A 23113-nucleotide genomic window follows, 5' to 3' on the forward strand; every position below is an offset into this window, starting at 1 on the left:
CCCTGACAACCATGCATAAGTTTTCTATCTCTGTACTTTAGTCTTTGTCAGAATTTCATATATATAGTATTATACAGTATATGTCCTTCTGAAACTTCTTTCTTCACTTAAGCATACGCATTTAAGCAATCTCATATAACATTTATCCACATTGTTGCATAGACTATCAGCTTATTCTTTTTGTTCATCAAATAATATTCCATAGTATGGATGTACCATAGTTTGTTTATTAATTTGTTCATTGAAGGCCATCTTGGTTGCTTCCAGTTTCAGGGTGTATCCTGATTTTTAAAGATTAACAGTGAATATTCACATTCATAGGTGCTAGCAGAAGGTATGACAGGACTTGTAATATACCATCTATCACTGGTGTATGTAATTTTCCAAATTACAAATGAAAAATGACTCAGGTTATTCAATATGCATTTTAAAGATGCAATAAATTATGCTTTGTTACTAAGCAAGGAAGAATGTAAATAAATGAACTGAGCATTCAGGTAAAGAAATTAGAAACAGAGAAACAAGCCATTGGAAATGAAAGGGGATGAGAAAAACAAAACACAGACATTAATAAATTGGAAGATACAAAATAGTAGAAATGATAAATAATTTCAAGAGGTTTTTACTTGCAATAAATCCTGTAACATATGCACAATTTTAGCATGTTTGATCTAGAAAAAAGGACAAAATCCTTCAAGTACATATCATTAGAACAAAAAAGAAGATATATTATACGCCAGGTAAACGGTTTCGGAGTATAGAAAGAGCTATAAACTTCCCAGGTAAATTTTATAAAGTCAAAAGAATACTAATCTCAATATCTGACATAGACACTTCCCCAACTATAGAATAATCTTATTTATTTTTGGAAAAAATTTTTTTTAAAAGTTTGGTAGCAAATTGACTTCAACTGGTTATTAAGAGAAATTGATAAAACAACAAGGTCCTACTATATAACACCAGGAACTATATTCAATATCCTGTGATAAACCATAATGGAAAAGAATATGAAAAAGAATATATATATGTATAACTGAGTCACTTTGCTGTTCAGCAGAAATTAACAGAACACTGTAAATCAACTATACATTAATAAAATTTTTAAAAATTAAAAAAAAGAGAAATTGATACAACTTAGTATGTTTTATCCCAAGAATGCAAGAACAGCACTAAAATAACACTTCAATATACTAAAGGAAAAAAATATAATTTAAAAAGTTTCTCTGAGGGTATTAATTAATAATAATTACTAACTTTCCTTGAATGCTTAGACTGTGCCAGGCACTGTTCCAAGTACTCTATAAACTTAGCTCACTGAATTCTCACAAAGCCATCAAAAAATAAGTACTATTATTATTATTTTACCAATTTTACAGAAAAGAAAACCAAGGCACAGATAGCTTAAATACAACTAGGAAATAGCAAAGTCATGTTCAGGACATGAACCCAGGAAATGTGACTGCAGCGCTGTGCTCTTATTCACTGGCACACAATCCACAGAACCTATTTCTGGTTAAAAACAGCTATGAAAACCACAAAACCACCATCACCACCACCAGTGAATCTGCCACCACTCACTATTGCTACCACCACAGCATAAAATTATGAGTGGTGATATAACATAATAAGGAGGGCCTATTTCAACCTAAAAGTGAACATAATAGTACACAATGAAACACTAAAACCCTCATATTATTTTATACATTTCCAGAAATTCTTGACTACTGAATAAAAAATGAAATAATTACAAAGTATATCTTTTGGAAAAGAAAATATTTAATTACCATAATTTGCATATGATATGGCTTATCTTGGAAACCTAAGAGAATTACTGGAAAACCTATTAGAAGTAATAAGAGAGATCAATAAATTAACCAGATGGAAAAAAATGCAAAAAAAGTCAACTATTTTTTTGTTATTTGGGAATTTCAATGGAAGGAAAAGCGTGCATTCACAATAGCTAATAAATCATAAACTGCCTAGAAATGATGTATAGGATCAAAATAAATCCAGCTAAAAAACTTTGTTGGGATATCTAAAAGAAACATAAATACATAATATCATAAATTATTCCAGTGGTGTACTGGTAAACCAGGGAGCCATGATTTGTTGCATTTGCTGATTTCCATAGTGTAAACATTTCCACCATGGCTGATTTCAAGATACCAGGAATTTAAAACCACCTGGTAAAATTCCTGAATTATTTAACAGTTGGCTTTTCTGAGTTGCTAAGAGCTGGCTCCAGAACAACTGAATTATTCCCAATGTAATTTGTATGTTTAATGTAATTACATTCTAAGCCTCATTACTATGTTTTTTGAAGCTAGACAGAGTAATTTTAAAATTCATCTCATGTTCATTTTGGAAAGTAAAATCGACAATAGTCAGCACAATTTCACAAAAATAGTGAGCAGGGCATGTACTACTATATACGAAATCATGTTATAAAACTACAGTAAAAAGCAATTTGCTTTGCTAGTTCTACTAAGATCTGTTAACAGCCCAGCACTCACTGGAAGAACACTTTTTATAATTTTCAATTATGATGAGCAATATGTAGTTTGAACATACCATTTTACCTTATGAAACCTCAGCTTGGAATCTAGGTTTTTGATTTAAAATTCACACATACTTAAGTATATTTCTTTAGAAATAGAAGCAAATTTTTGTTTAGTATTTCACCTTTAGAAAAATGTATAAACATAGCAATCTTCCTTTAAAAAAATAACGTTGCAAGGCTTATAACAAATTTTGCACAACGGCTTCAGGTTTTCTTTTAATTTGATATTATTCCTGGGACGCAACTTATCTAGTTTCTCATCTGTCACCTAAAAGTAGAGCTTTCTCAGAACCACACACAAACCCAACTGCAACAAAACCCACACGGCCTAGAAAGTTCAGGCCAACTCAACCCTAGATATCTAACTTTCCTGGTAGTATTCTGTTCTCCAATCCAAGTTACCTTCTCCCTTATCTCATACTCTTATTATCAACTGCTTCTAGTCTTCTGACCCACTCTCACACTACTCTACCCTCTAAAAAAACTTTCATTGTGCCCTTTATTTCATAGTAAATCTATTCTACCTGTTAGAATGTTTGACTGAACAGTCCCTTAATCTTTTTGCCTCAATGAACAAGGAATCAGGTTTTGAAGGAATTGTTACATTTTCCCCCCACTCTACTTTCAGCTGATACTCATTGTCCTGCTTACATCTAAATACTTCTTTCCCCTTCTCTGAAACATCATTTTGCTTTGAGACCAACTACATCCTCTTTCTAACACTTTTTGTAATCACAAAGGATAAATATCCCAATCTAGCCTCGCATTTGCTGAAGATTTTGAAATTGGCTCACGTGCTTCCAAACCAGGTCTTCCATTTTCTATATTCCTTTGTGAAGGTATTTGTAATGTATATTCCACTTAGTGCCTCAAATTCTCTCTCCCTCTCCCTCCTTCCCTCTTTTTGCTAGTCCTGAATTTTAACTACCTTTACCTGAATTTCATCTTATCCACTCATTCCAACAGCCGTATCCAGGATGTGTCATCACTGATAGTTGTTCCAAATCTGTGGTCTAAAATGTAAACATCTCTTTCTTTTTTCTACAATTTATCATCATTCTAGCTCAGTAATTCCATATGCTTTTTTCCCCTTATTAACCTATTCAGAGTTACAACTCAGTGTTGTAGAGGTAGCAGTTCTCCTCTATATCGATTTTTAGATGCAATGAAATCCAAATAAAAATTCCATGAGTTTTTTTTTTTGTTATAATTGACAGTATTGAATTACTTATATAATTCATATGGAACTGCAAAGATAAATATAACATAAGCACAATATTTAAAATAGTGCAGTATTGGCACAAAATACCAGGCAGTCAACCAATGGAACCAAACTGAAAATCTGAAAATTTTCATGAATGTATAAGCATAATATTTATGGTAAAATGGCACAACAGAACAGTTGGCAAAATATGCATATTTCAATAAATGTAGTTGAAACAAATAGACCTCCAGATATAAAAATATAGACTCCATTTTCACAACATGCCTGAAAATTAATAAAGCATTGAGAGATATTATATAAAAATGTTTTTATAACTTAGATGTGAGAAAAATTTCATAAACAACACACAAATGCAATGACTTAAAGGTAAATGTTGGTAAATATGACTATATTAACATTAAGAATTTCTGATTATTATAAGGTTGATTTTTAAAATTTATTTTATTGATTTATTGATGGTATTTCTAACCAGTTTATAGTTGCTACGTGTCAGAGAGTCAGTATAAAAGGAACTTCTTCAACTATTGAGAAAACATCATCTCTTTAAATATTTATGTGGCACCATTCTTTCTCCCTTATATTTTCTCTTTTTGTCCTCTCTTCTCCAATTACATATATGTTTGACCATTTGACCTTGATTTACAGATGGCGTGTACCGTTTTCTTTCTTCTTTAAAAAATACTTTTTCCTTCATGCATCAGTGTTGATAAATTCCATTGACATGTCTTCAAACTAATTATTTTCTCTGCTTATTTCAGTCTTCTGATAAGGCCACCATGATACCTTTATTTCTGTTACCACTTCTCCACTTTTATTGAGCTTCTTTTAATAGTTTCTATCTTTCTTCTGAAATTTCCCACTTGTTCACAGATTTTGCATGCTTTTTCAACTATGTCAGTTAACAAAATCTTGACACTAAAAAATCCTTGTCTGATCATTCTAACATATGCAAGATCTCTGAGTCTGGTTCTTTTGAATATTTTAGTCTCTTGACAATGTGTCAAATCGTCTTGTCTCTTCCATGTCTTGAAAGTTTTTCAAAACTAAATATCAGCAACTGTATGTAAAGAAACTATGGTGTATAAAGACTATAGCAACAGAAGTAACTACTACTCCAGTAAAAGGCATGCTGCTTCTTGTGTCAAGCTAGTCTGTATTTTAAACTGGGACTAGGTTTTTTGTTGCTCTAATACATCCACTAAACCACAGGCCACAGACTTAATTATTTGAGGGCAGGAGTAAAAAACAATGTTCTTTTGGCGGGGCTCAGACTGTGTGTCTGGAGGTTTTTATTTTGTTTATATTTGTTAAATAAATTAATGAATGAACACATTGCTATGTCATGAGGAGGTACAAATATCTCTGTAAACAGGATCTCTGTGTCATAGTTAAAATTCTGATACTTACAGATTACCTAGCATACATCATCTTTAAATGCAAAGGCTACGAGACTCAGAGAGGTATAGAAAACCAGGGAACTATAATTCATAAAACACCTAAGGAAACTACACGGGCCTCTGGGTCTCAATATTCATGTTTTAAAGTTCATTTTTGAATAAAATTGCAAGCTCAGTATCCATCACAGTGCTTGAATGTAGAGGATGTATTAATTTTACCACGAATGTCTGCATTATATATCAAAATAAATAGGAATGTCTATATCTATATGTATGTTTATATAATGTAAAAGTAACAGTGAAACTAATTGTTATAGATGTTATTGTTATTGTGTTTATTAAATGATCAGAATCTTTTAACAAGTTTTATGATCACTAATATTTTCTGAGATTTAGAATATAAAATCATTTATTTAAAAAAATAAAATGCCAGTCTTTTAATCCTTTTATAATATATTTGGTATTGGCAACATTAATGGCAGATAGGCTTTTAGATGGAAAAGAAGAGCGTTATTTTGCTATTTTATATAAAATTTTTATTATCTATCTTAATTAAACCTCCCCTGTGATTTAAACGTAAATATATTTATACTGACTTACTTTTATAAAGTTTGACCCACACTTTTATTTTGTATAAAGTTATTCTTAGATAAGGTCAAGGGAAAAAAATCTTAAAAATACATACAAGCTATTCATTTTACTACATGGCTAAAAATAAATGCAACAACTTAGCACCTGGGTTGTACAGCTGTTCCCATGTAGATGTATCAGAAGTAGCATTTCATTCTGAATTGGTACAATTGCTTGGCGGTAAAATAGCAAAATAAGTAATGCTCAGATATAGTTTAGAGAACTTGCTGTGTCATAAGGTAATAGAAATGAAAGACATCTGGTTTTCTATATGTTGTTTGATAAGACATAGCATAGGTTAAAGGAGTAGAGATAATTTAATACAGCTTCTCATTTTAGATGTTATTTTAGGAGTTTCAGGATTTTTGAGTACAAATATTCTAGTCACACATTGCATTGTAGATAATTGATTCCTGTGCATAAATATACTTTCCCCTGAAATTTCATAAAATATTTATGAAAATTAAAAATAATTGTTTATCATGATACATTTATACTTGCTTCTTTCTTCTTCCTATTTTTGTATGAAGAGAGACTATCTTTTAACATTCAAGAAATAAACCACGTAATTCCTTTTTGCACCATGAAAAAAAAAAAAGCAATTTGCTATCGGTACAAAAACAACAGATCCATAGCTCACAATAGATTCTAGTATATGTAGAAAACCATTGTGTGATAATATCCAGCTTTACTTTTAGTTGTAGCAATGCAAATTCACACAGTGAGGTACCACTTTCATATGCCCTAACAAATGAGCCAAGTTTTAAGTGTTGATACTCAGTGTAAGAGATGATGTGGTAAAGTGAGCACTTGTATGTTCTGTAGGATTGTAACTTTTTTTGCAAACTTCCTGGAAATCATTTTATTAATAAATATTAATTTTAAAGATATTAAATAGATATTAACTTTAAAGAGTCTATGCCATTTAATACACAGTCTATCCTCTTTTAAAATATATATTTAAATATATTTTTGCTTTAGTGAAAAATTGTGAACAACTTTAATATCTCTCCTCATCTGGAGTTATTTTGCTTCATGCATCTGAAACCCATGGTAGCTAGCTGAAGGAATGGGGGAAAGTGATTTGTACAGGCATTCCCAAATAGTTCATGGAATTCAAGAGCAGGAAGTACAACTAGTTTGGTTTTCTGTTAACCCAGACAGAAAACTAAGAAAAAGTCATCTGTATCCAGGACAGCTGTGCTCTTCACATCAGTCTCTAGTGCTCCATGACCTCTTGTCTTTCCTGGGTTTGAGGGGTGGTAAAGAAAATATTTTTGTGTTTCTGCAGTTAGGGATTTTTCTGAGCAAATTTTACTGAAACCTGGGACCTGGCTAAAAGAGTAAGCTGTGGGAGGTGAGTTAAAACAGTGATAACTCCAGAGAAATTTACATAACTCCAGAGGTATGTATTTCTTTTTTTTTTAATTGAAGTATAGGTGATTTACAATGTTGTGTTAATTTCTGCTGTACAACAAAGTGACTCAGTTGTACATATATATACATTTTTAAATATTCTTCTCCATTATGGTTTAGCACAGGATAGTGAATATAGTTCTCTGCGCTTTACAGTAGGACCTTGTTGTTTATCCATTCTATATGCTATAGTTTGCATCTGCTAACCCCAAACCCCCTGTCCAACCCTCCCCCGCCCTCCCTCCCTCTTGGCAACCACAAGTCTGTTTCTTGTGTCTGTGAGTCTGTTTCTACTTCGTAGATAGGTTCATTTGTGTCATATTTTAGATTCCATATATAAGTGATATGGATGCAGTTAGAGATTATCATACTAAGAGAAGTCAGAAGAGAAACACAAATACCCTATGATATCACTTATTTGTGGAGGTATGTATTTTGATTTCAAGGAGTCCGGTGAGATCGGGGATGTGGAGACATCCCGGATTGTAAAGTTGGACATTGGTTTTTATCTTTCCTGGGTAAATTTATTTGCCTTTCAAAAGGTTGGTGTGGGAACCTAGCATCATTCCCAGGGAACAAAGGCTTTTTTCTCTTTATCTGGAAGGGAGAGGACACTTAGATTCATTAGGTTTTGGCTTTCTTTCCTATACTACAGACCCTACATTTGTGTAGGATAACATCTAGCTTTCACGGCCTTCCCCTAAGTGAGTGAGACACAGGGTACTCATAAGATTATCTGTTGTAAAGTAAATCATAATTAAACTGTTCCACTCCAGAACTCTGTGTGTGCATTCAGGATAATATTAATAAATAAGGAAACAAAAAACTTAACAGCTTTTTTGATCCATTCTCCAGCTTCTTCTGCAACTTTGCTCAGCAGCACATAAAGCTCAACCATGGCTGCTCCCCAGACCCCCAAATGGCCTAGAACCTATGCTAAGTGTTCAGTTTTCTTGGTCTCTCAATTACAAATTCCTCAGAGACAGATTCCAATGAGAATCTGCCTTACTGAACAAGGAATAAGGGCACAGACTTTTGAGTGGAAAAGAAGGGAAATGACTGGCTCTTTTAGGACACCCTCCAACAGTAGGAAAAGTGATTAAGGTATACCTAATACTGTGTATTATTATGAAGCCACTAAAACTATTTCGAAGAATGTTTAATGAATCTGGAATATGTTCATGATGTGTGTTTATAATTTCGAGGAATATGCTCTTGAGTCTATATTTTTCTTTTCTTGTAATGTGTCTGCTTTTGGTATTAAGGTAATACTGGCCTCAGAAAATGAGTCGGGAAGTGTTCCCTCCACTTCTATTTTTCTGGAAAAGAATGTGCAGAAGTGAAACCATTACTTCCTTAAATATTTGGTGGAATTCACCAGTGAAACCATCTGGGCCTGGAGTTTTACTTGATAAAAGATTTTTAATGACATATTTAGTTTTTTTAATAGAATAAGACTATTCAGATAAACAACAAGGTTTTGATGTATAATACAGGGAGCTATATTCAATGTCTTGTAATAAATCATAATGGAAAAGAATATAAAAAATTGTCTATATGTGTATAACTGAGTCTCTTTGCTGTACAGCAGAGATTGGCACAGCATTGTAAATCAACTATACTTCAATTAAAAAAAAAGAATAGGATTATTTATGTTATCTATTTCTTCTTGAATGAGTTTTGGTAGTTTTGTCTTTCAAGAAATTGGTACTTAATGAAAGTTTTTAATAGAAAGCAACTTTAGGTATCATTCTTACAAACTTTTAACTTTTACTTTAAAGGTTTATTTTAATCCTAAATTTAATAAAACATGTTAGTAAAATTTTCTTCTGTAAACTTTTTGTGCCTAGACTTCCACGATTCAGTACCAGCTGGTATTATCTCTCAACTGTGACAGTGGGATTTTTAAGCTGAGAAATCATTCTTGCAGTCCCCTCTTCCTTAGTTTATAAAGGTATTGTCTATTATTTCAGTTCCATTCAACCAGGTGGGCCTCCAACTTTCTTCCCATGGGAAGGAAAGAAAAGTAAATGAGACTCCATGTTGCTTCTATGAGAGTGAAAAACCAACAACAAACTACCATGCCTAAAATTTCTCCTAATTGTGACACAATTTTTTCACTTTACTTTTGTATCACAAATCTTTCTTAGTGTTGCCTTTCAGTCTAGAAGCTTGTTTAAATTAATTGTATGCAATGCTTACTTGATTAGTTAACTAACAGGCTCTAGGGACCGAGTTTGCCTTAGAAACATTTAGCAAATGACATTTATAACCTAGTTAAGCTTTAGTTTGGTAAGAACAATACCCCACCATCCAAACCAGAACACTTTGGTTAGAAAATTTGAACTTCAAAATCAAGGTTTAAAATTATCTCTTCACAGTTACTAAGAATTTAACTTTAATCTAAGTCAACTGAATAACTGCAATTTTAAGGAAACTGATGGATTCCCAACCAAATTTCTCCCAGATAATTGACTTCTTTTATTCTATAAGCCAAGTTGATCGAAGTATAATTTACATACTGTAAAATTTACCCTTTTAAGTATATAATTCTATGAGTTCTGACAAACATAATTGGCTTCTCGAATTGCCCTATTCCTGCCCTTTCATCCTCCTGTTGCCCCTCCTATTACCATTCTCCTATTACCCTTCCCTAACCCACCCAACTCTAGAGAATATTTGAAATAAACCGATAGATGCTCTTACAAGTTTAATAATATTACAGTTAATATGAAAAAAAAGTGTTTTCTCGTAGATAAATACAGATGCCAACTGCTTCCTTAAACTTGATTATTAGTTCTGAATATGTGTGAAAGACTCTTTTCTTTTGGATTTGCTGGAAACTACAGAATTTCTTATTAATGTTTTCACGGTAATCCCTGGTCCTGTTGTATTCTATGTGATTTAGTGACCTGTGAGCTGCCTCAGATGCATGCAGTCTTTATAAACTGTGAATCCTACAGTTCATCTGTCAGTGGGTAATGGGGAGAAGAATTTTTTTTCTATTTTCTAATGATAGTGATAATTTCCTCTTTTTTTTCTATGACCTTTTCCTTTTCTTTACAAAGACTTTTAGAATTTCTCCCTGATAATTCTCTGAGGGTCTCTCTCGAATAGTTCTCTAAACTACTCTGTCCCTCAGTAAATTTCTGTTTTATAGTCAAGGTACATATATGACCCCAAAGTGAGGAGAATATCAAAATAAAAAAGTATATACCGACATTTGCATTTAAAGGGGGAATTATAAATGTGCCATATTGTGAATACATTGTGCATGCATTGTTCCTCCTATTAAGCTTATCTTAAGCTAAACTTATGGAATTGCTGGATCAAAGGTACTAAAGTTTTTAATACATAATCTCATAATTGTTCTCCTGAAAGATTTCGCTGTTAAATTCACATCAGTAAACGAGAAAAATATTTCTCAACTTTCTTGCATTTCTTTGCTTTATGTTTGAAACTTCTATGCTTAATACAGCACTAATTTGCAGTAGCTACAGGATAAATACTTGCTAAACCGAGTTGAGCTAAAAGTGTCTTTGCCAAGGATATGTAATTTAAGGTAGAGATGCTTGTATTACTAAATTAAAAGAATAAACAACTTCAAAATAAAATGGATATTATTTTCCAACTAGTTACTATGCTACTCTATACTATAATGAAAAATTTCTTAAGATGAAAATTTAGAATCCCATATTGTGCTGACATAGAGAATATAATTTTGAATAACATGATATCTATAAAATATTAAAGTGATGTTTCTCATTTAAGAATAAGAGTCTGGCATTGTTTTATGAAAATAATTGCTCAGACTCTGCCAGTCCACTTTTCTATTTATTATCACAGGTGTCACTTCTCAGTAATTTCTCTTACATTTACTTTGGGGTATTTCTCTAACAATTGATACTATTATATCATTCAATGTATTCCTATTTCTCATAAACACACAGTCAACAAAAAAACTGTACCCTAACAAAAAAAGAAGATACCTAACAAAAATCTTAAGGGGACTAGTTGAGCATGCTGAGAATTAGAAGATTTTATGAGCAGTAAGTAACTAAGGACAAATATATTTGGTTGCATTTGACAAGTTACTCATCTTGGGTCTGGGCAGCAGGAAGTATCCTCTTCAGCCTGCTTAACCTTACCTGCTAGTTATACCAACTCAATGGCTCATCCCTTATTTATAATGAGATTTCTGTTAAGAAAGACTCGGAAGAAAATCTAAATCCTTAGAGATAGCTAAATTATTTCTGATAAAATGAGACAGTTTTGTCCAATGAGGAAAATCATTATAGATTTTAAAATTCAACTACAATTTTGACTTTAGTTGCATAATTGCCTGCAGTATGTAAAATGAAAAGTTGATTCAAATATCCTGAAAATTGGGACCCCAAGTGCTTTTGTTTAAATTACTGAGTTTAGTGACAGTTTACTGCATACTTGCTTCAGGGCTTAAGTTGTATATGTATAGAGTATTATAAAGTATAATGGCTTTATCTAAAAAATGGTTTAATATGGAAAGAATTGAAAAGGGGCTCTTGGTTAAAAGTTCAGTGTTCCAAACAAAGTGTGTGTGAAGTAACTAAGGTGAAACAGATTTTAAGCTTTTAAAGTCTGTTTGCTTTTGTAGCTTTAGCCAAAAAGAAGAATAAAGACTTGAGGTAAAAAGCAATAAGACCCCATTTTTATGCTCAAATAATCTTAGGTATGGTTCTCTGTTCCACTTGATAACAGAAATCATCTTTGCTTTTGCTATGCCAGACACCTAACAGGAATTTCCCTTTGGAGTCCCTTAATCTCGCTTTTGTGCATTTTTTTCCAGTACATTACTTGTTTGGAACAGTTATCTTTCTTTTTTGTAACCAGGTAACTTCCCTTAGGTGATTTTATAAGCATAGCTATTCTGTGAGTCTATTGCAGTGACAACCCATCAGAAAAAGGAGCAATGTTAAGTCAACAGTGAATGGTTAAAAAAAAAAAAAAAAAAAAAAAAAAATCAAGAAACCAGAACCCCTGAGACATAACCTCCTTATCTGAACTATAACTATTAAATTCATTTTACATTTTATTCAGATTCAACCTCCCAGGGCAGAAAGAGTCACACTTGAAGAATGCTTTTCAAAATAAATTAGAAATATGCAAAAAATTGGCTTCTGTGTTTGTTGCTATTCTTAACAATATAAAACATTTTATAAATCATTTCAGTTTTGTTACTAAGAAACATTGGCTCTACATAGAAAGTTTGTGTTTTCATTATTTATATTAACTTAAAAATATAAATTATACAAACATATAAATGGAAAATAAAATAGCATGAAAGGGCTGGTTATGAAAACCAGCAGTTCCCAAGTGTATCCATTTCCACCCAGGCCTGATCCCAGGGGCAAAGCCTCTCAGTGGTTTCCTCTGTTGCAGTTGACTTCTGCCACTCTTTCTTTTCTTATCAACTGTGGACTTTATTGCCAACTTCCACTTTCCAACCCCCCAAATTTTTACCTACTTTGCCTAATATTGCTGTTTTATTTCCTCAGTTGTTTACCTATGCAATCAGTAATATATGTAATATATATACCATACTTAACCTTGATCTCTTTCCATTAACTAGAGTCAGTATGTCTTGACTCCTCAGTTTGTCAGAGAAGAAAATTAGTGCCCCTGCCTGTCCTTTTCCCTCCTTTTCCTCCTTCTGTAACCAAGCAGGGCCCTATGGGGCCTTCCTGGGAAAGACTGCCCCCCTCATGCCCTCTGCCTACCTCTTGTTTGTAGAAAAGCTGTAGTCTCCCAGGCCTCCCCTGACTCACAAAAGGCTGGCTCAAGAATTAATGATTGAAAGAAGGTGAACATGTAGTAATAAGAAATAGTAGTTGGGCCAGGAGAACTGGTGACAATTTAAAAAGTAAATCACCATATAGCAGAGTCACAGAATCCTTAGTTCTTCTCTGAAGGATATGTGCACATTCTTGAGTTGTTTTATAGACACTAAAACCCTCACCAGATAGAAGAAGTTAACTGCATAATGACCATGAGCACGTAGCCCCCAGACTAGCTGGAGCCTAATGATGTTAACCTCAGTGACACGGCCCTGTAACCTCACCATCAACCAATCAGAGAATTGTGCATGAGCTGATCACAGACCCTCTCCCTCACCTGGCTTTTAAAAATGCTTCCCTGAAACCCATTGGGGTGTTTGGGTCTTTTGAGCATTAGCGGCCTGTACTCCTTGCTTGGTGCCTGCGGTAAATGCTGCACTTTCCCTCACCACGACCCGGTGTCAGTAGACTGGCTTTACTGCATGTAGGTGAGTAAACCCAAGTTTTGTTCTGTAACACTAACACTTCCCATTTCTGGCAGTCTAGTTTTACTTTTAAATTGGCAAGTTTGAAAACATTTGCTGTTTTGTAACCATAATTAATATATCCATATTTTTTAATTGGCTGATCTTCAAAGTTGAAAGCTAGTAATTGACATTTATATTATTATGACTATGATATTATTATGACTGTGGGAATATTCCTCATTGCAAAGGCAAGTTGTCTGCTAGGATTTTTTTTTCTTTCTCTATGTTTCCAATATCACCACTTCTGTTTCACTCAAGGAGGATTGTTCATATGGGCTCTTTCCCATTCTCCTTCAGTCATTCCACATTAGACATTCCTCCACATATGGACTGTGGTTCCCACCTCAGAACCCCATACTGGTTTATCCTGCTGTTTTCTTCTTGGGAAGAGAATCATAAGTTCTTTTCACCAAAACCTAATGCCTTCAGCTTCTTGTTCATTTTGACTCTTGCTTAAAATCCCCTTGCATTTTTCTTCTTAAACCCATTGGTCTCCTCTTTGAATCTGGATTAACTGTTGTTTCATATTTCAAATATAGTTGTATTTTAGTGTTTGGTTTTCTCATAACTGAGATTTTGCCTAGCACTTCTGTGTCCAGGTCATCATTCATAAAATACAACCTGTGTTGTCCCCTTTCTGTACATCTTACTCCAGCATCAGTAGTTTTCATGCTCTTGTCTTGTCTTATTTCTGTCACCTGTCCTCTTCATTTTTTTCCTTCACTGCTCTTCTAGCTTGCCTCCTGTTTTCTGAATCCCATATTTTCCTCTCATATTTCACTTCTTTGTTTTGCTGGAGGGCATTCAAAAGGATCTTCCTAAAAAGGAATTCTGGAGTCATATGTGTCTGAGAATATCTTTAGTCTGAGCTTGCACTGAATTGATGATTCTGTAGCTAAAGGGATTTGAGGGTCAGCAGCATCCTCCTTCAGAGCACAGGTGGCATTTCCCCATTGCACACCCCCACCCACTTGCTGTGTATCATTTCTTTCCTCTGAATCTAGATCTTCTCCAAGGATCTGTAGGTTTAGCTGAATCCCACCTTGACCTTATCTTCTTCTGTGCAAATTTTGATTATTATATCCCATGGTTTCCTCTCTTCAGCTTCTGTCAATCCTCTTCCTTTACTTTCTTTATTTTGAAATCTCAAGTCTGCTGGTGGCTCCACTCATTCTATTTGCTCTTGGGTGTTTCAGCCTTAAAAATGATTTACTATCATTTTTGGGAGGAAGAGAAGAAATAAACATATATACTCAGTCATCCATCTTGAACCAGAAATCTGTATCAAGATTTTCAAACATTTAAATTTTAATATTTTAATATTAACATTAATGACTGACATACTGGTTTATTTTTTGCCTTTAACCCTCATAACAACTCTCTGAGGTATCTTCCTTAGATGTCATATGTGGAAACTGGAGAACTATAGGTTATGTAATTTGTCAAACTTTTCTCTTTGGTATTGGTGGGTGATGTTTACAAATCTAGATGTATCTGATTCTAAATACCATGCTCATTCACTCTGCCCTGCTGGTTCTTATGCTATTCTTTTATTGTTAGCTAAATTTATCTCTGGGAATGCTTGGGAAATATATGTTGTATAAGCACAGATTTCTCAAAGGGGAAAAGAGAAAGAAAAGCAAAAATTCTTAATCACCTTCACCCAAATCTCCATTCCTCATGTAGATTAGAGAATGGTTAGAACCTCGTTGGATACATTGTTGCATCAGGATCGTTTAGGATTATTTGAGGTTTGGAGATGATTACCCAGGTCCCCACAAAAATGTGAATATTCGTGGAATCCCAATTAATCAATATGTATCAAGTCCTTAATATGGGTGGAACATTATACCAGCTGCTGCACTAAATGCAAAGATGAGCAAGATATAACTTTTGTTATTTTTTTTAAAGAAAGATAAACACAAAAATAGTTACAATGGAAAGCAAGATATAAGCACCATAAGAGAAGTATAATATGCTATGGAAATTAAGGAAGAGAGACGTAGGCAAGGGTCAGAAAGGGATAAGAGAGAGAATAGAAGAATTAAAGGTTTCATGGGAAAGATGCTAATTGAAATGAGTTTTGTTAGGTGGATAGAATTTTAATAAAAGAGAGTGCATTCCAATCTGAGGGAAGAATAAAAGCAGTGTTAAACCATGAACATATTCAGGAAAGAGGAATATGCAGGTGTCTAGATCATTTGGGAAATGCACAACATCAACATCAGAGCCTTACACAGAGTAAGCAATCATTCGATAGAAAATTATTGAATACTTACTAGGTACAAAAAATAGGGATGCAGCAATGAGCAGAGGTGACATGCTCTTCTTGAACTTACCATCACATGAAGGAGACCTAATAAAAGAGTAAACTCACAAAATGAGTACGCATTTGACCAGGTGCTGTGAAGGAACAATGCTGATCTCAGTGGGTTGTTGTATGGATTACATACAGTATGACCCATACCATTATTATTTTCGTGATCATCTTTTAATATTATTAGGAAGTAAGTAAACAAACAGTGTATTACAACACACTCTATGGACAAGGTTTAAGAAAAGTCTGTTAAGCTGGTATTTATGAGCTTGAAATAAGAGAAGAAGCCAAGCCGTGCAAATAAGTTGGGAAAGAGTGATTGAGCAGACAGAACAGAGGAGCAAATGTCACAGGCAGAACATTTTAAGGGAGATTATAGGAAGTGAATATTGGCCTGTTTGGCTGGAGCAGTTGTGGGAGAAACTTAGGAGCTACAGATGGAGAGGCAGGCAGAAGTATACTGTGCATTCCTATGTAGCCAGGATCATATTTTATAAGATTTGCTGAATGGATGAAGAAATGGAAGAATAAAGCCCTGCTGAACTGTGTATAGTTGGCAAGTCTGGAGGAGCACGTGGGACCATGTTGTGAAAGACCCTGAATGCATGTCATTGGTTTAATGTACAAGGAAAATGTGCTGTTCATTTTCCAAACAAGGTAATGTATGTCCAGGACTGTCTACATAATTTTTGGAGCTCAGTGGGAAAAAAATGTGGGACTCCTTGTAAATAAATTAAGAATTTCGAGAGGTGACAGCAGAACATTACACAAAACATGGCCCTTAGCACAGGGTCCGGTGTGATTGTGTACGTCACACACCCATCAGGTCTGCTCTGCATGTGGCTCATCATCTTTAAGAAGATTTGCCTTTCAGGACATGGTGTGGATACAGAGAGACTGTCTAATGAACAATTAAAATACTCTTTGTACAAAGTAATGGGGAGAAGCTGAGTGGTGGCAGGGAAAATTCCAGGAAAGGGACCAATGGGAAAACTTCAGAAATAGACTGTGTCAATGGCAGTATTGGTTCGATAGAGGGAATAGAGTTAGAAAAGGAAATTATAAGGCAATTTAGGTACTGAGCCAGAGTGACCATGGGGAATGAGAACTAGTACTCGTTAAGCTGTTCTCTGTACATCAGACTCTCTCAGATACTTTACTAAAAGTTAATGCTCAAAACAACACATTGGTGTCAATTGTAATTATTGTGATTTTTAAGATAAAGCAACGGTGGTTTAAAGAGTCTAAGTGAGTTGCCTAAGGTCATAGATCTAACGAATGGTATTTGTATCTGATTTCAAATTTAAGTCTGATTCTACAACCTATACTCTCTCTACTGGCCTTTCCCCTTGGTCTCCTTCCACCAAGAAGATAAACTAGTGATGTTCCTGGTTTGAGATATAGCCATTTAAGTGGCTGTTCTCTGGATCTGATTTCTTATCATTTATTCATTTAATGTGTACTCACTGAGTGCCAACTATGTGCCCAGGCTCTGTGCTCAATGCTGATGATAAAAAGATGAAAGAGATTATTTTAGCAATTAGTATGTAATGAAGAACTCAATAGCGGTAACCCTCAAAAATATAATTCTTTCTAAAACTTCCTCTCTTTGGGACAATTTCACGTATGGACCATAAGCCCATAAGTGAAACTATGGAAAACTATGTGGCAGGTATGCATCACTGATCATAGTTCCTAATCCTGACATATTTTGTTACTTTATGCATGTACATATATATATGGGGGCAGCACAGGCCAGGGGTTACCATCATACAGCCAAACTCTTTACCCCTTATTAGCTACATGACTGTGGGCAAATTGACTAACCTTCCCACACCTCAGTTTCTCAAGAATTGGGGACGGTAAAGGTGCCTGCCTTGAAGGGCCATTAAGAGGACTAGTGAATTAAGGTTAGGGTTAGAGTTGAACAGTGCCTAGTTCAATACTCAATAAACATGAGGTCTTACCATTATTTCTGTTCCACAACCTTATTTTAGATAAGCCTTAGATTTCAAGTTGGTAAATTTTATGGACAATATAAAGAAAAGAGTAGATGGAAAGGCACAAGGATAAAACAATTTTGTTACTTTTATGCATTATCAGAACTAATATATAATACAAGAAATTTTTAATGGAGCAGTGGTAAGAAAAAATAAATTGCTATTTTTAGACAAGTAAATCCTAAACAACCAGTGTCTAGTTTGTTAGTAATTATTCCACTAGGCATTATCATGCTTTACCAGTTAGTCAAATAATATTATACATGTATATTTTATGTGCTCACACACACATATGTATAAGTGCAGGCAGAGATTGGATGGTAAGTCAGCAGTGTAGTAAGTGGTGATAATGTGACCATCCACAGTATTCTCAAGAGTTTTTCACATAAAATAAAATTTGAGTAGCTTCATCCACCAGAGGGCAGACAGCAGAATCAAGAAGAACTATAATCCTGCAGCCTGGGGAACAAAAACCACATTCACTGAAAGATAGATAAGATCAAAAGGCAGAGGGCTCCGTACCAGATGAAGGAAGAAGATAAAACCCCAGAAAAACAACTAAATGAAATGGAGATAGGCAATCTTCCAGAAAAAGAAATCAGAATAATGATAGTGAAGATGAACCAGAACCTCGGAAAAAGAATGGAGGCAAACATCGAGAAGATGCAAGAAAGGTTTAACAAAGATCTAGAAGAATTAAAGAACAAACAAACAGAGATGAACAATAAAATAACTGAAATGAAAAATACACTAGAAGGAATCAATAGAAGAAAAACTGAGGCAGAAGAACGGATAAGTGACCTGGAAGATAAAAGAGTCGAAATAACTACTGCAGCGCAGAATAAAGAAAAAAGAATGAAAAGAATTGAGGACAGTCTCAGAGACCCCTGGGGCAACGTTAAACTCACCAACATTCGAATTATAGGGGTCCCAGAAGAAGAAGAGAAAAACAAAGGGACTGAGAAAATATTTGAAGAGATTATAGTTGAAAACTTCCCTAATATGGGAAAAGAAGTAGTCAATCAAGTCCAGGAAGCTCAGAGAGTCCGATACAGGATAAAGCCAAGGACAAACACGACAAGACACATATTAACCAAACTATCAAAAATTAGGGCTTCCCTGGTGGCGCAGTGGTTGAAAATCTGCCTGCCAATGCAGGGGACACAGGTTCGAGCCCTGGTCTGGGAAGATCCCACATGCCGTGGAGCAACTGGGCCCATGAGCCACAACTACTGAGCCTGCGCGTCTGGAGCCTGTGCTCCGCAACAAGAGATGCCGTGATGGTGAGAGGCCCGCGCACCGCGATGAAGAGTGGACCCCGCTTGCCGCAACTGGAGAAAGCCCTTGCACAGAAACGAAGACCCAACACAGCCAAAAATAAATAAATTAATTAATTAGTTTAAAAAAAATTAAATACAAAGAAAAAATATAAAAAGCAGCAGGTGAAAAACAACAAATAACACACAAGGGAATCCCCATAAGGTTAACAGCTGATCATCCAGCAGAAACTCTGCAGGCCAAAAAGGAGTGGCAAGACATATTTAAAGTGATGAAAGGGAAAAACCTATAATGAAGGTTACTCTACCCAGCAAGGATCTCATTCATATTTGACAGAGATATTAAAACCTTTACAGACAAGCAAAACCTAAGAGAATTCAGCACCAACAAACCAGCTTTACAACAAATGCTACAGGAACTTCTCTAGGCAGAAAACACAAGAGAAGGAAAAGACCTACAAAAACAAACCAAAACAGTTAAGAAAGTAGTAATAGGAACATACATATAGATAATTATCTTAAATGTAAATGGAATAAATGCTCCTGCCAAAAGACATAGACTGGCTAAATGGATATAAAAACCAGACCTGTATACATGCTGTCTACAAGAGACCCACTTCAGACCTAGGGACACATACACACTGAAAGTGAGGGGATGGAGAAAGATATTCCATGCAAATGGAAATCAAAAGAAAGTTGGAGTAGCAATTTTCATATCAGACAAAACAGACTTTAAAATAAAGACTATTACAAGAGACAAACAAGGACACTACATAGTGATCAAGGGATCAATCCAGGAAGATATAACAACTGTAAATATTTATGCACCCAACATAGGAGCACCTCAATACATAAGGCAAATACTAACAGCCATAAAAGGGGAAATTGACAGTAACACAATCATAGTAGGGGACTTTAACACCCCACTTTCACCAATGGACAGATCATCCAAACTGAAAACAAATAAGTAAACACAAGCTTTAAATGATACATTAAACAAGATGGACTGAATTGATATTTATAGGACATTCCATCCAAAAACAACAGAACACACATTCTTCTCAAGTGCTCATGGAACATTCTCCAGGATAGATCATACCTTGGGTCACAATTCAAGCCTTGGTAAATTTAAGAAAAGTGAAATCATATCAAGTATCTTTTCTGACCACAACGCAATGAGACTAGATATCAATTACAGGAAAAAAATCTGTAAAAAATACAAACACATGGAGGGCAAACAATACACTACTTAATAACCAAGAGATCACTGAAGAAATTGAAGAGGAAATCAAAAAATACCTAGAAACAAATGACAAAGAAAACACGATGACCTAAAATCTATGGGATGCGGCAGAAGCAGTTCTAAGAGGGAAGTTCATAGCAATACAATCCTACCTTAAGAAACAAGAAACATCTCAAATAAACAACCTAACCTTACACCTAAAGCAATTAGAGAAACAAGAACAAAAAAACCCCAATGTTAGCAGAAGGAAAGAAATCATAAAGATCAAATCAGAAATAAATGAAAAAGAAATGAAGGAAATGATAGCAAAGATCAATAAAACTAAAAGCTGGTTCTTTGAGAAGATAAACAAAATTGATAAACCATTACCAGACTCATCAAAAAAAAAAAAGGGGAGAAGACTCAAATCCATAGAATTACAAATGAAAAAGAAGAAGTAACAATTAACACTGCAGAAATACAAAGGATCATGAGAGATTACTACAAGCAACTCTATGCCAATAAAATAGACAACCTGGAAGAAATGGACACATTCTTAGAAATGCACAACCTTCCAAGACTGAACCAGGAAGAAATAGAAACTATGAACAGACCAATCACAAGCACTGAAATTGAAACAGTGATTAAAAATCTTCCAGCAAACAAAAGCCGAGGACCAGATGGCTTCACAGGAAAATTCTATCAAACATTTAGAGAAGAGCTAACACCTATCTTTCTCAAACTCTTCCAAAATATAGCAGAGGGAGGAACACTCCCAAACTCATTCTACGAGGCCAGCATCACCCTGATACCAAAACCAGGCAAAGATGTCACAAAGAAAGAAAACTACAGGCAAATATCACTGATGAACATAGATGCAAAAATCCTCAACAAAATACTAGCAAACAGAATCCAACAGCACATTAAAAGGATCATACACCATGATCAAGTGAGATTTATCCCAGGAATGCAAGGATTCTTCAATATACGCAAATCAGTCAACGTGTTACACCATATTAACATATTGAAGGAGAAAAACCATATGATCATCTCAATAGATGCAGAGAAAGCTTTTGACAAAATTCAACACCTATTTATGATAAAAAGCCTCCAGAAGGTAGGCATAGAGGGAACTTTCCTCAACATAATAAAGGCCATATATGACAAACCCACAGCCAACATCATCCTCAATGGTGAAAAACTGAAACCATTTCCACTAAGATCAGGAACAAGACAAGGTTGCCCACTCTCACCACTATTATTCAACATAGTCTTGGAAGTTTTAGCCACAGCAATCAGAGAAGAAAAAGAAATAAAAGGAATCCAAATAGGAAAAGCAGAAGTAAAGGTGTCACTGTTCGCAGATGACATGATACTATACATAGAGAATCCTAAGGATGTAACCAGAAAACTACTAGGGCTAATCAATAAATTTGGTAAAGTAGCAGGATACAAAATTAATGCATAGAAATCTCTTGCATTCCTGTACACTAATGATGAAAAATCTGAAATTTAAATTAAGGAAACACCCCCATTTACGATTGCAACAAAAAGAATCAAATATCTAGGATTAAACCTACGTAAGGAGACAAAAGACCAGTATGCAGAACATTATAAGACACTGATGAAGGAAATTAAAGATGATACAAATAGATGGAGAGATATACCATGTTCTTGGATTGAAAGAATCAATATTGTGAAAATGACTCTACTACCCAAAGCGATCTACAGATTCAATGCAATCCTTATCAAACTACCAGTGGCATTTTTCACAGACCTAGAACAAAAAATTTCACAATTTGTATGGAAACACAAAAGACCCTGAATAGCCAAAGCAATCTTGAGAAAGAAAAATGGAGCAGGAGGAATTAGGCTCCCTGACTTCAGACTATACTACAAAGCTACAGTAATCAAGACAGTGTGGTACTGGCACAAAAACAGAAATATGTATCAATGGAACAGGGTAGAAAGCCCAGAGATAAACCCACGCACATATGGTCACCTTATCTTTGATAAAGTAGGCAAGAATATACAGTGGAGAAAAGACAGCCTCTTCAATAAGTGGTCCTGGGAAAATTGGACAGGTACATGTAAAAGTATGAAATTAGAACACTCCCTAACACCATACACAAAAATAAACTCAAAATGGATTAAAGACCTGAATGTAAGGCCAGACACTATCAAACTCTTAGAGGAAAACATAGGCAGAACACTGTATGACATAAATCACAGCTAGATCCTTTTTGATGCAGTTCGTAGAGAAATGGAAATAAAAACAAAAAGAAACAAATGGGACCTAATGAAACTTAAAAGCTTTTGCACAGCAAAGGAAACCATAAACAAGACCAAAAGACAACCCTCAGAATGGGAGAAAATATTTGCAAATGAAGCAATTGAGAAAGGATTAAGCTCCAAAATTTACAAGCAGCCCATGCAGCTCAACATCAAAAAAACAAACAACCCAATCCAAAAATGGGCAGAAGACCTAAATAGACATTTCTCCAAAGAAGATATACAGATTGCCAACAAACACATGAAAGAATGCTCAACATCATTAATCATTAAAGAAATGCAAATCAAAACTACAATGAGATATCATCTCCCATTGGTCAGAATGGCTATCCTCAAAAAATCTACACACAATAAATGCTGCAGAGGGTGTGGAGAAAAGGGAACCCTATTGCACTGTTGGTAGGAATGTAAATTGATACAGCCACTATGGAGAAAAG

At 34.7% G+C, this 23113-nt stretch overlaps 1 long non-coding RNA gene across 1 annotated transcript in view; it reads right to left on the reverse strand.

Annotated features, from left to right (window-relative positions):
- LOC309638421 overlaps positions 1-23113 on the reverse strand; it is a 1167492-nt gene that overhangs the window by 314970 nt on the left and 829409 nt on the right. The window lies entirely within an intron of this gene.

The sequence above is a fragment of the Balaenoptera physalus genome (genome assembly GCF_965194825.1).
Source record: "Balaenoptera physalus genome assembly, chromosome: 11".
Classification (NCBI taxonomy): domain Eukaryota; kingdom Metazoa; phylum Chordata; class Mammalia; order Artiodactyla; family Balaenopteridae; genus Balaenoptera; species Balaenoptera physalus.